The sequence below is a fragment of the Macrotis lagotis genome, chromosome 4 (assembly GCF_037893015.1).
Source record: "Macrotis lagotis isolate mMagLag1 chromosome 4, bilby.v1.9.chrom.fasta, whole genome shotgun sequence".
NCBI classification, from domain to species: domain Eukaryota; kingdom Metazoa; phylum Chordata; class Mammalia; order Peramelemorphia; family Peramelidae; genus Macrotis; species Macrotis lagotis.
In genome coordinates this window covers 31,481,301-31,491,037 of record NC_133661.1, presented here as the reverse complement: position 1 = coordinate 31,491,037, position 9,737 = coordinate 31,481,301, and positions in this window count along the sequence as shown.

The window sequence follows — 9,737 nt, the reverse complement described above, 5'->3', positions numbered from 1 at the left end:
CAGCTCTCACACCAGGTAGAACAGCTCTGAATGTAGCATAGCACTGCATGTGGATCTCTGCCCTTTGTGTCTGATCTAAGCTGGAGCGATACCTTATGGTACCTATGGCTTTTCTAAAGTACAGACCAGATCCAAAACTCTTCTTCCATAAACTGCAGTGGCTCCCTAGTATCGCTAGTCTTTTTTTTTTTTTTAGGTTTTTGCAAGGCAAATGGGGTTAAGTGGCTTGCCCAAGGTCACATAGCTAGGTAATTATTAAGTGTCTGAGACCGGCTTTGAACCCAGGTACTCCTGACTCCAAGGCCACTGCTTTATCCACTACGCCACCTAGCCACCCCTATCGCTAGTCTTTTAATCAACATTTAAAACCCTTCACAACCTAGTTTAGAAATGACTCCCCGGCATGCTCAACAATCCACACTGGTGGCCTTGTTGTTCCTCACCCACAACAATCCTTCTTCCATCTGGACCTTGGTGCGGGTTGTCTCCCATGCCTTGGAAGTCTCCCTCCTCTCCCATGCCTGGTAGGCTTTCATCCTCTCCCATGACTCTCCCTCCTCCCCTCTGCATCTTAGGATCCCTGATTTTCTCCAAAGTCTGGCTTAAGAATCACCTTAGCAAGAGGTCTCTCCCTTTCTCCTTACCCAAGTAAGTGCCTTCTAGTCCCAAATCATCTTATATTTACTCTGCATATATTTTGCTCATAGTTAAACAGGTTATGTCATCTCCCTCAATAAAAGGTAAGTTCCTTGAGGACAGGGCTTGTTTTATTTTTATTTGTAAGTTGGGTGCCCAATCCAGGGTCTGAAACTTATTAGGCATAGGATGAGGATGATGATGATGACAGCTAGACAGTACAGTGGATAGAGTTCTGGCTCTGGAGGCAGGAAGACCTGAGATACTTATTAGTTGTGTGACCCTGAGCAAGTCACTTAACCTTGTTTGCCTCAGTTTCCTCATCTGTAAAAAGAGCTGGAAAAGAGAATGACAAACCTTTCCAATGTCGTTGTCCAGAAAACCACAAATGGGGTCATGAAGAGTCAGACACAACTGAAAATGACTGAACGACAACAAATAATAATACTATTATTATCAACAAATAATCACTATTTGTTGATGTTTAAATGAGCTTGTATTGCTCCCCATCTCAAAAGGTGGTGGAAGGATGAGAGGAGGAAGAAAATTTGGAACTGAAGGGAAAATAACATTTATTTGAAAATAAATCAGTGATTAATTAGAAAGCAGCATGGTGTAGTTCAAAGGCCTGGATTCAAATTCTAGTTCTATTCTTTTTTAGCTTTGTGACCTTGGAACCTCAGTTTCACTCTCTTTAAATGGGTGCATATTCCTAGCATATCTTTGAACTTCCTAAATTTCGTCTTACTTTCCTTATCCCTCTGGGCTGCCTTCCTGCTGTCCAATATAAACCCTGCAAGTTTCCATTAAAGCAACGCCCTGGGATACTTTCATCTTGAGAACCCCAAATTTGTCCTCATTCCAGAGGCCCAAGTTTTCTCATCTGAGTCCATCCAGAGCCCCAGCTGTGACAAGACCCATATAAGAACATTCCCCAAACCCAAGAATGGTAGAATTCTGTCATCCTTTAAATCTGAAAAGGAAAGGTTTTGAAGACATAAAGGAAAGTGTTTTCTCTTAGAGCAAAATTGGTGAGTTGATAGAAGTCACTGGCCCCAAGAGGTGGCACAAGCCGAAAATATAAAGTTTTACAAAAAAATTTAGATAATAACACATTATGGATTTGTCCCCCATGAATTGAAGGGAAGCTAGCTACATTTTGAGGCATGTACAGCCTTTGAGGCTGACATCAAAGTGGCTCTACAGGACCCTGAATTAGAAGCAGAGAATCCCTGAGGCTGACTGGCGGAAAGGTCTGTGCCAGTGTGCTATTTATGCTGGTCTTAGACTAGGTAGGCAGAGTCGGCCTGGCCAATAATCTTGGTTTCTCCTCCCCCTCACTCTAAAAGTAAAAAAGGTTCCTCTCCGTACTTGCTGAGAGCACGCACACAATTCTTTCCGTGAGTTATTGCAAAATTCATTTATTCACTCAATATATCTTTATTAAGCACGAGCCATGTCAGAGGCACTGTGCTGAGAGTTGAAAAGTGATATTTGAGCTACTTGACTGCTACTGCATGGGATGTAGTGAGGTCCCATCGATGTTTCTATGTTTTTCTATGTCTCATAGATGTTTCTATGTTTCTATATTTTCTCACAAATTCCCTCTTCTCAAAAAATCTTCTGAAATTCTCTACTACCTCCCAAACAAACTTCAAATCCCTTAGCCTCCACCACCTGAGGTGAAACTCCTTTTACTTTAAAAAAAATACTTTTTGTTGCTATCTTCTCATTTTACATACCTCTCATTTCCAAATACTGTACATCTCTTCCCCTCCACTACCACTCAAACTATTGCCTGTGATAGAGCATGGTGGGGGGGGGGGCAGAGGGAAGAGCCAGTTCCACAATACTAACACAACAGTTCTACCATACACAACACATCAACCAAGGTACCATTGTTCTGCAACCATTATACCCCATCTCTGCCAAGAAGGGAGGTTAGTTCATTTTTTCCCCCTGCTTTTCTTTGGAGTAAGACTTGTTCATCATAATTATACAAGGTTCAATTGGAATTATTTCCATTTCTGTTGTTTTATTATTATATTATTTATAAATCCAATTTCCTGGTTCTGCTCACTTCATTTTGTATCAGTTCATATAAATCTTTTTGTTTCTCTGAATTCTTCATATCCATTATTCCTTATAGCCAAATAATGGTCCATTACAATCATGTACCTCAGTTGGTTTCGCCATATCCTAGTCTATACTATCCTGTCTTTATTTAATGTTATGCTCTTCTGGGCAGCCTTAACTCTGGTCACCCTGGACAGCTCCATCTTCTCCCAACTGCCCACCCCTCTCCCATTGTTTCCCTCCCAGATATATATATATATATATATATATATATATATATATATATATATATACATATATATATATATGTATGTATATATGTATGTATATATATGTATATATGTATGTGTATATATATATACATATATATATATATATATTAGAACACCCATTTTAGAAATGAGGAAAACTGAGAAGTCACATAGCGAGCAAGAGTCTGAGCTAAGTCTCCTGATTCCAAAGTCAGCACCCCTTCCATCATGCTTCACTCTCTCCCTGTGTGGAGTAACTCTGTCCTTTCCATCTTTAAAACCCAACTCAAATGCCTTATTCTTCCATGAAGTTTTCCCAATACTCCCAGAATGTCATGACTTCCCTTCAGACCCCTTATGATAGCCTCATACTTCTCCAATGCATTTATTTCAGTTTCAATTTTAACAAGCACTTACTATGTTCCATAGAACACCAGAGAAACAAGTACAAATGTGAAATGCTGCCTGTCCTCAGAGAGCTTACATTCTTTTGCAAGTAATATTATATTACTTTGAATTGGCATCATATCCCCCATTGGAGCATTAGTTCCATGAAGGCAGAGATTGTGCCTTATCCATTTTTTATTTCACCCAATACTCAGCATGGAGTTCTATTCACAGCAGAAGCCTAATGAATATTTATTGAATAAATGAATTTACTTGTTGAATGTTGAATAATATTGGCATCCTACTGCTTCAAAGAAAAAAATGTCTACCATCAACTTGACCTGTCAGATGTAATATCAACTTTTTTCCTTCTCTGTCATGGACTCCTGGAGCCCCTCAGATCTCATAAAGGATTGCCATGGCCGCAGTGTGAAATCACTCCATTGGGGTGATTGCAGCTGCCTCTCTCTGGCATTCTCTCTCACCTTTCTCACATCTCTTGGCTGTGGGGTGACCTTGTGAAAACAGAAGATTGAACTGACATGATTCCATTAAAGGCACAGGTGCCAGCTGCTGCTCCTGCCTTAGTGCTCATTATACAATGTGTGATGGAGAGAGTTCATTGGAGAGAAATTTGAATCTAGATTTGAATACAGACTTGAATACTGACTAGCAGTGTGACTGTGGTCAAGTCACTTAACCTCTTAGCTTCTGTATATATAAAATGGGAATAATGATGACGATGATGATGATGATGATAGTACCAAGCACACAGGTGTCTTAAAGTTCAAATACCACATATATAAAGCACTTTGCATGTGTCAGATAGCATAATTATCATCATCATCATTATTATCATCATCATCACCACCACCACTACTCTAAAAATGCCTCGTTCATGCTCCCTGCCTTCTCTTCTTTGATTCCTAGGTTATAACCTAGAAGCTGTGTCTCCTTGGTATTCTCTCTCCTCATCTTTCTTAAATCCCTTGATAATTTCTCTAGGGGGAGACCCAGACCTTTCAGTCCCAATACTTTCATCATAATCACCTCCTTTGGGGACAAGGAAGGAAGAAGCTCCTAGAAATTTAAAGAGCTAGGCTTTTTTTTTAATTCTTCACAAAAGCAACTGAGAAAAAGAAAATGTCTCCCGATTAGCAGCAGGCACAGATGAGGAGGAGATGCTTGTTGCTAGGAGACCAGCCATGGAGGCATTCCTCAAGAGAGACATTGGCCATTTCAGCAAAGACTCTCTCATGGGACCTGAGTTACCCTAGGTGATAGCATCCCTCACCATTCTCCTGACTTTGTACCCACCTACCCATAGAGCTTAATCTAAAGCCATGACTCCTTGTAATGTGTATGTTTTTGACATCTGTGCTCAATGTTCTGTGGAATCCAAAAGCATTATTACAATGATATTCATTAGATCCTAGCTTCATTAAGAGAATATGAGCATCATTTAAATAAACCGTGGCTATTTAGCTTTGAAAAGAGAAAATTTGAGGTTGGGGGGACATGATATTTGACTCAAACATCTGGAGAGCTAGTTGTCATGGGGAAGAGAGATGGGACATTTTCTGCTTGCCCCCCCCCCCAGAGGGTGGAACCAGGAACAATGGCTACAAGATGCAGAGTCTTGATGTTCATCATGAGTTTTTCCAAAGCGGAATGAACTAATTTGGGAGGGAGTGAACTCCCTTCGACAGTTGTCTGGTATGTTATAGAGGGCATTCTTTCAAGTCGCCAGTTGGACTAGCCACCTTGGAGATCCCTTCCAGTTTTAAACTTCTCTGATAATGAAATTCTAGAAAGAAACCTTAGGAGGGGCTTCAATTTATAGGTGAAGAAACTTATGGAGACAGAGTTTAAGTGGTTTGTCCAAGGATGATGCTTCTAGCCCTCACATGCTGCTTCAATCAATTAGAACAAAATTGTATATATATATATATATATATGTATGTATGAATTAAAAAATTGCCCACCATGTTACAGACACTATCAAGTGAAATTCTAGCTACTTTCTTTTCCAGTCCTGGAAAAATAACAATGGCAATGATCGCAACAATTGATTCCATTCCTCTTTGGCTTTTTTTCTCCATTGTAGCTGACCCCCACCCCTGAAAGATTCCCCTTCCCCTGCAGTCCCTTCTTCTAATGGCTCAGTTGCTTGTGAAACTTCATTTTAGAGGCAGCTAGGTGGCACAGTGAATAGAGCACTGGCCCTGGATTCAGGAGTACCTGGGTTCAAATCTGACCTCAGACACTTGATAATTACCTAGCCGTGTGGCCTTGGGCAAGCCACTTAATCCCAATGCCTTGAAAAATCTAAAAAAACAAAAACAAAAAACTTCATTTTAAGGAAAGTGTCCAGGCCCACCATTTTGATGCCTCCATTCTTCCCTGGGTTACTATTCATGACTCTGGTGATTCTTTTTTGGACAGGTGAGAAATACTGTTTGGATAGAAGGGATGAACACTAAAACCAAATTGAGGGTAGACGTTGCACCTTACTGAGAATAGGACCCCCAAGAAGCAAAGCCAAAAAACCAGGGCAATCTAAATTCTGACCTTTCACTTCACTCCCTGCCTGGTCCCCATCTAACAAAGACTGCTTTTTCAAAGTGCTCTCCTACCCTTTTCTGCCTTCCTTCTCATCTCTGAAGTAGGTACAGTTGACATCATTAGTCCCATTGAACAGACCAAGAAACTTTTGCTTGCAGACTGGAAGGGATTTTCTCAGGCTAATAAGCTAGTGAGTTAATGAGTTAGTGACCAACTTGAGAATACTGCCCAGATCTCCTGGGTTAGGTCATAGGACTTCAGAGTTAGAAAGGAGTTTGGAAATCTAATAATGACCTCCCAGAGAAGGAAAGAGACCTGACCAAGATCCCAAAGGTAATAGGAAGCCAAGGCAACATCCAGACCTTGATCTTTGATTCGAAAGCCAGTCAGTCAACTAGTGTTTATGAAGTATTTACTGTATTTTGTTTTGCCTGACTCTGCATATTTATTAAAAGGCTTTTGTTATCAGCATCTGTCCACTATCACTGACCATTCTGATGACTTCATGAAAACAGAGCTATCTCCTAAGTACCTTAAGGAGGCAGCTCTTTGTTAACCTACTTGGAACTGACCCAAGGCAGTCAGGACTGCAGAGTCACCAGGCAGACTCTTTAAGCCATAGCCGGAAATCAATTTTGGAATCACAGATGTGGGTTTAAATTCAGTCTCTGACACTTTTTAGCTATACAATGCTATCCCTCTGGATATCAGTTTTCTTTAGAAATGGAGATGAGGAGTGAATGAACTAAAATGGTCTTTAAGATCCCTTCAGATTCTAAGGTTCTAGCCCTAAAATTCTGTTTGAAGGGACCCTCCAACTCTGACATCCTGAATCTACCAAGATTGGCTACTTCCCAAGGCTGGAACTGCCTGGAGATGATGGATGGAGATTGGTGACCCCGGCTGAAACAAAATTGGACCAGGCTTAAACCTTGAACCAAATCTTATCAGGGCTTGGAGAAATGCTTCCTTATTCTCCCATTTCCTCAGGCCTCTAGCACTTCCTGGTTTGAGTCAGAATTAGGCCAAATTAGGAAATCCTAAAAAATGCTTCAGACTGGAAGAGACTGCCCATTCAGCTCCACAGACTCCAGGAAGGGAAAACTGTGTTCATGCATGCAGTCTGGGAAACCTCAAGGGGCCAGAGCAATCCATCCCTATCTCCTTGGTACAGATGGATGGATAGTACGACTCAGAGCAGGGAAATGATTCATGGTTGGTGTGTGTGTGTGTGTGTGTGTGTGTTAGAAAATGAAAGACACAACTTCAGAGGTTACTTTGTCTAAATTCTTTGTTTTTTCCAGGAGAAAACTGAGCTCAGAAAATTTAAGTGATTTGTTTACAGTCACCGAACTAGTAAGGGACTGGTATACAAACAACACTCTACCTCTACGATTTAGTTCAGCAAACAGAAATGTCTACTATTTATAATAATAGTTAACATTTGTACAATATTTAAAGGTTTGCAAAGCACTTTACAAATATTATTCCATTTGATCCTCACAACAATTCTGGGGAGTAAGTATTTATTATTATTATTATTATTATTCTCATTTTACAGATGAAGAAATTGAGGCAGACATAGGTGAAGTCAATGCCTGTGATTATTAAGTCTTCCTGATTCCAGGTCCTTTCTCTATGCACTAGGACTCCACCTAATCATACAGCATCATGCTGGTTTTGGATATATAAAGAAAGTTTTCACACAGGCTATTCTCTCAAGGACTTAGGAATGAAATGAAACAGGGAGCATGGAATAAATTTGAAGGAGAAGCAAAAGATTAGGAGAAGTTTAAGGAAGGAGAGGTCACTTTCACCCTAGGGAATTGGGGAAGAATTCATGGAAGAGCTGGTGTTGGAGCTAGTCTTTGAGAAGGTGGAGATATATGGGGGGGAGTTGGATGGGGCAATAATTGTTTTATTCATGAGAGAGAACTCTAAGAATAAGAATGGAGAATGGAGAAATGGGTCAGTTTGGATGGAACACAGATTAAATGAAGGAAAAGAGCAGAAGATAAACTTGGGGAGGGGAGGTTGTAGATTCACCATAAAGAGTCTTGCCTGGATTTTATCCTATGAGAAAGAGGGAGCTACCACAAGATCATTTTTTAATTTTTATTTATTTAAGGCAACAGGGTTAAGTGACTTGCCCAAGGTCACACAGCTGGGGAATTATTAAGTGTCTGAGGTTGAATTTCAGCTCAAGTCCTCCTGACTCCAGGGCTGGTGCTCTATCCCCTGTACCATCTAGCTGCCCCCACCACGAGATTTTTAGTAAAGGAGTGACATGATTAGGATAGTGTGTTTGAATGATTATCATAATTTGGGATACAGGTGAGGATGAATTGGAGAAGGAAGAGATCTGAGATTAGTAGAACAGCTTAGCTATGCCAATAGTCTAGGTGAGAAGAAATTAGTCTATAATGATGTCATCTTGAATGATTCTGATCTTGGAACTGAGTAGAGTTGGGACTCATTAGTTCTTAGATGGGAAATGACCTGGGACAATGAATGTTTTAAGGTATAAAATCAAGCTAAGGCAGAAAGACCATGTGCTATAAAGATGATTTTTTTAAAGAATGGGTTGGATTATTTTGGCTACTTAGAGGTCCCAACCAATTTTCTAATTCAGTGATGCTTATTCTGAGACAGACACATAATGATAATGGAGCTCTCCCACCACAATCTCTGAACTGTCCATTCTGCATGGTTGCACACATATTTTTGTGGAGCTTTTATCTGAGGTCTTGAGTTCTTGGAACTTGTTAACCTTGACTGAATTCACAACAAATCTCTGAGACCCTCCCAAATGACTTGGAAATAAATTTGCCCAGGGGACTTACATCCTATCTTCCTCCTACTCGCCTTCCCTAATCTTGACTCCTTCCTGAGAAGTAATCCTGTGGGGACTCAAGGGGGCACAAAGAGTTCTTCAGTAAAATTCTCAGTGTTTAAATTATAGCTCAACTCTATCTCATCCAGAAACCATTTCTCTGGTTCAACCCATTCATTGTCTAGCCAAACATGTGGATCTATCACAATTCTCTTACTACATTTACCTGTTTACCTTTCTGTTTATTTTGTTTTTCTGCTTTTTACCCCCAAATAACAGCTTCCTTTTCTGTGATTCTATGGTCAAGGAAGTTCTGGTAAATACTGAACAATAAGTTCTCTAAAATCTGTATTATGTTGGAGATACATTGAAATTTAATCTGCACTGTAATATTTTCTCCATCACTTTCTTAAGTCTAGAAAGCTACCAAAGAATATCCAGATTTGTAGCATTTACTGATTTCTGAGGTGTAAGTGTTCATACTGAAAATTTGACCATCAGTCTGGTTAAGCTGACTCCACCAATGCCTCACTTGTCTTTCCACAAATTACTTCTCCTGGGAAGCAGATCAAGCAAATATTATTCTGGACTCTGAATTTAGCTGTGGAAGTCAACTGAATTTGGCTTCTGATGCCTCCCTATGGAATGGAGGTGAGCCTGGTTTCTGAAAGGATGTGATGCAGTTCTGGCAGGTCCTATCAACTGTGTAAGATCAGACTCAGCAAGGGTCCTCCTTGCCTGTCATTGAGTTAAGTGCAGGGGAAAGTGTGTGTGTGTGTGTGTGTGTGTGTGTGTGTGTGTGTGTGTGTGTGTGTGTGTGTGTGTGTGGTGTTTGGATGAGAGCAATTCTTAGAGTATTTTATGAAGTATGGCAAGGCTGCAATGGGCATTGAGAGAGGGACTCCCACACTAAGAAAATCAATCATTCTTGAAGCACAGGAAGAAGCCTGCGAGTGGGAAACACAACTAATCTGCACCTCTCGATTACA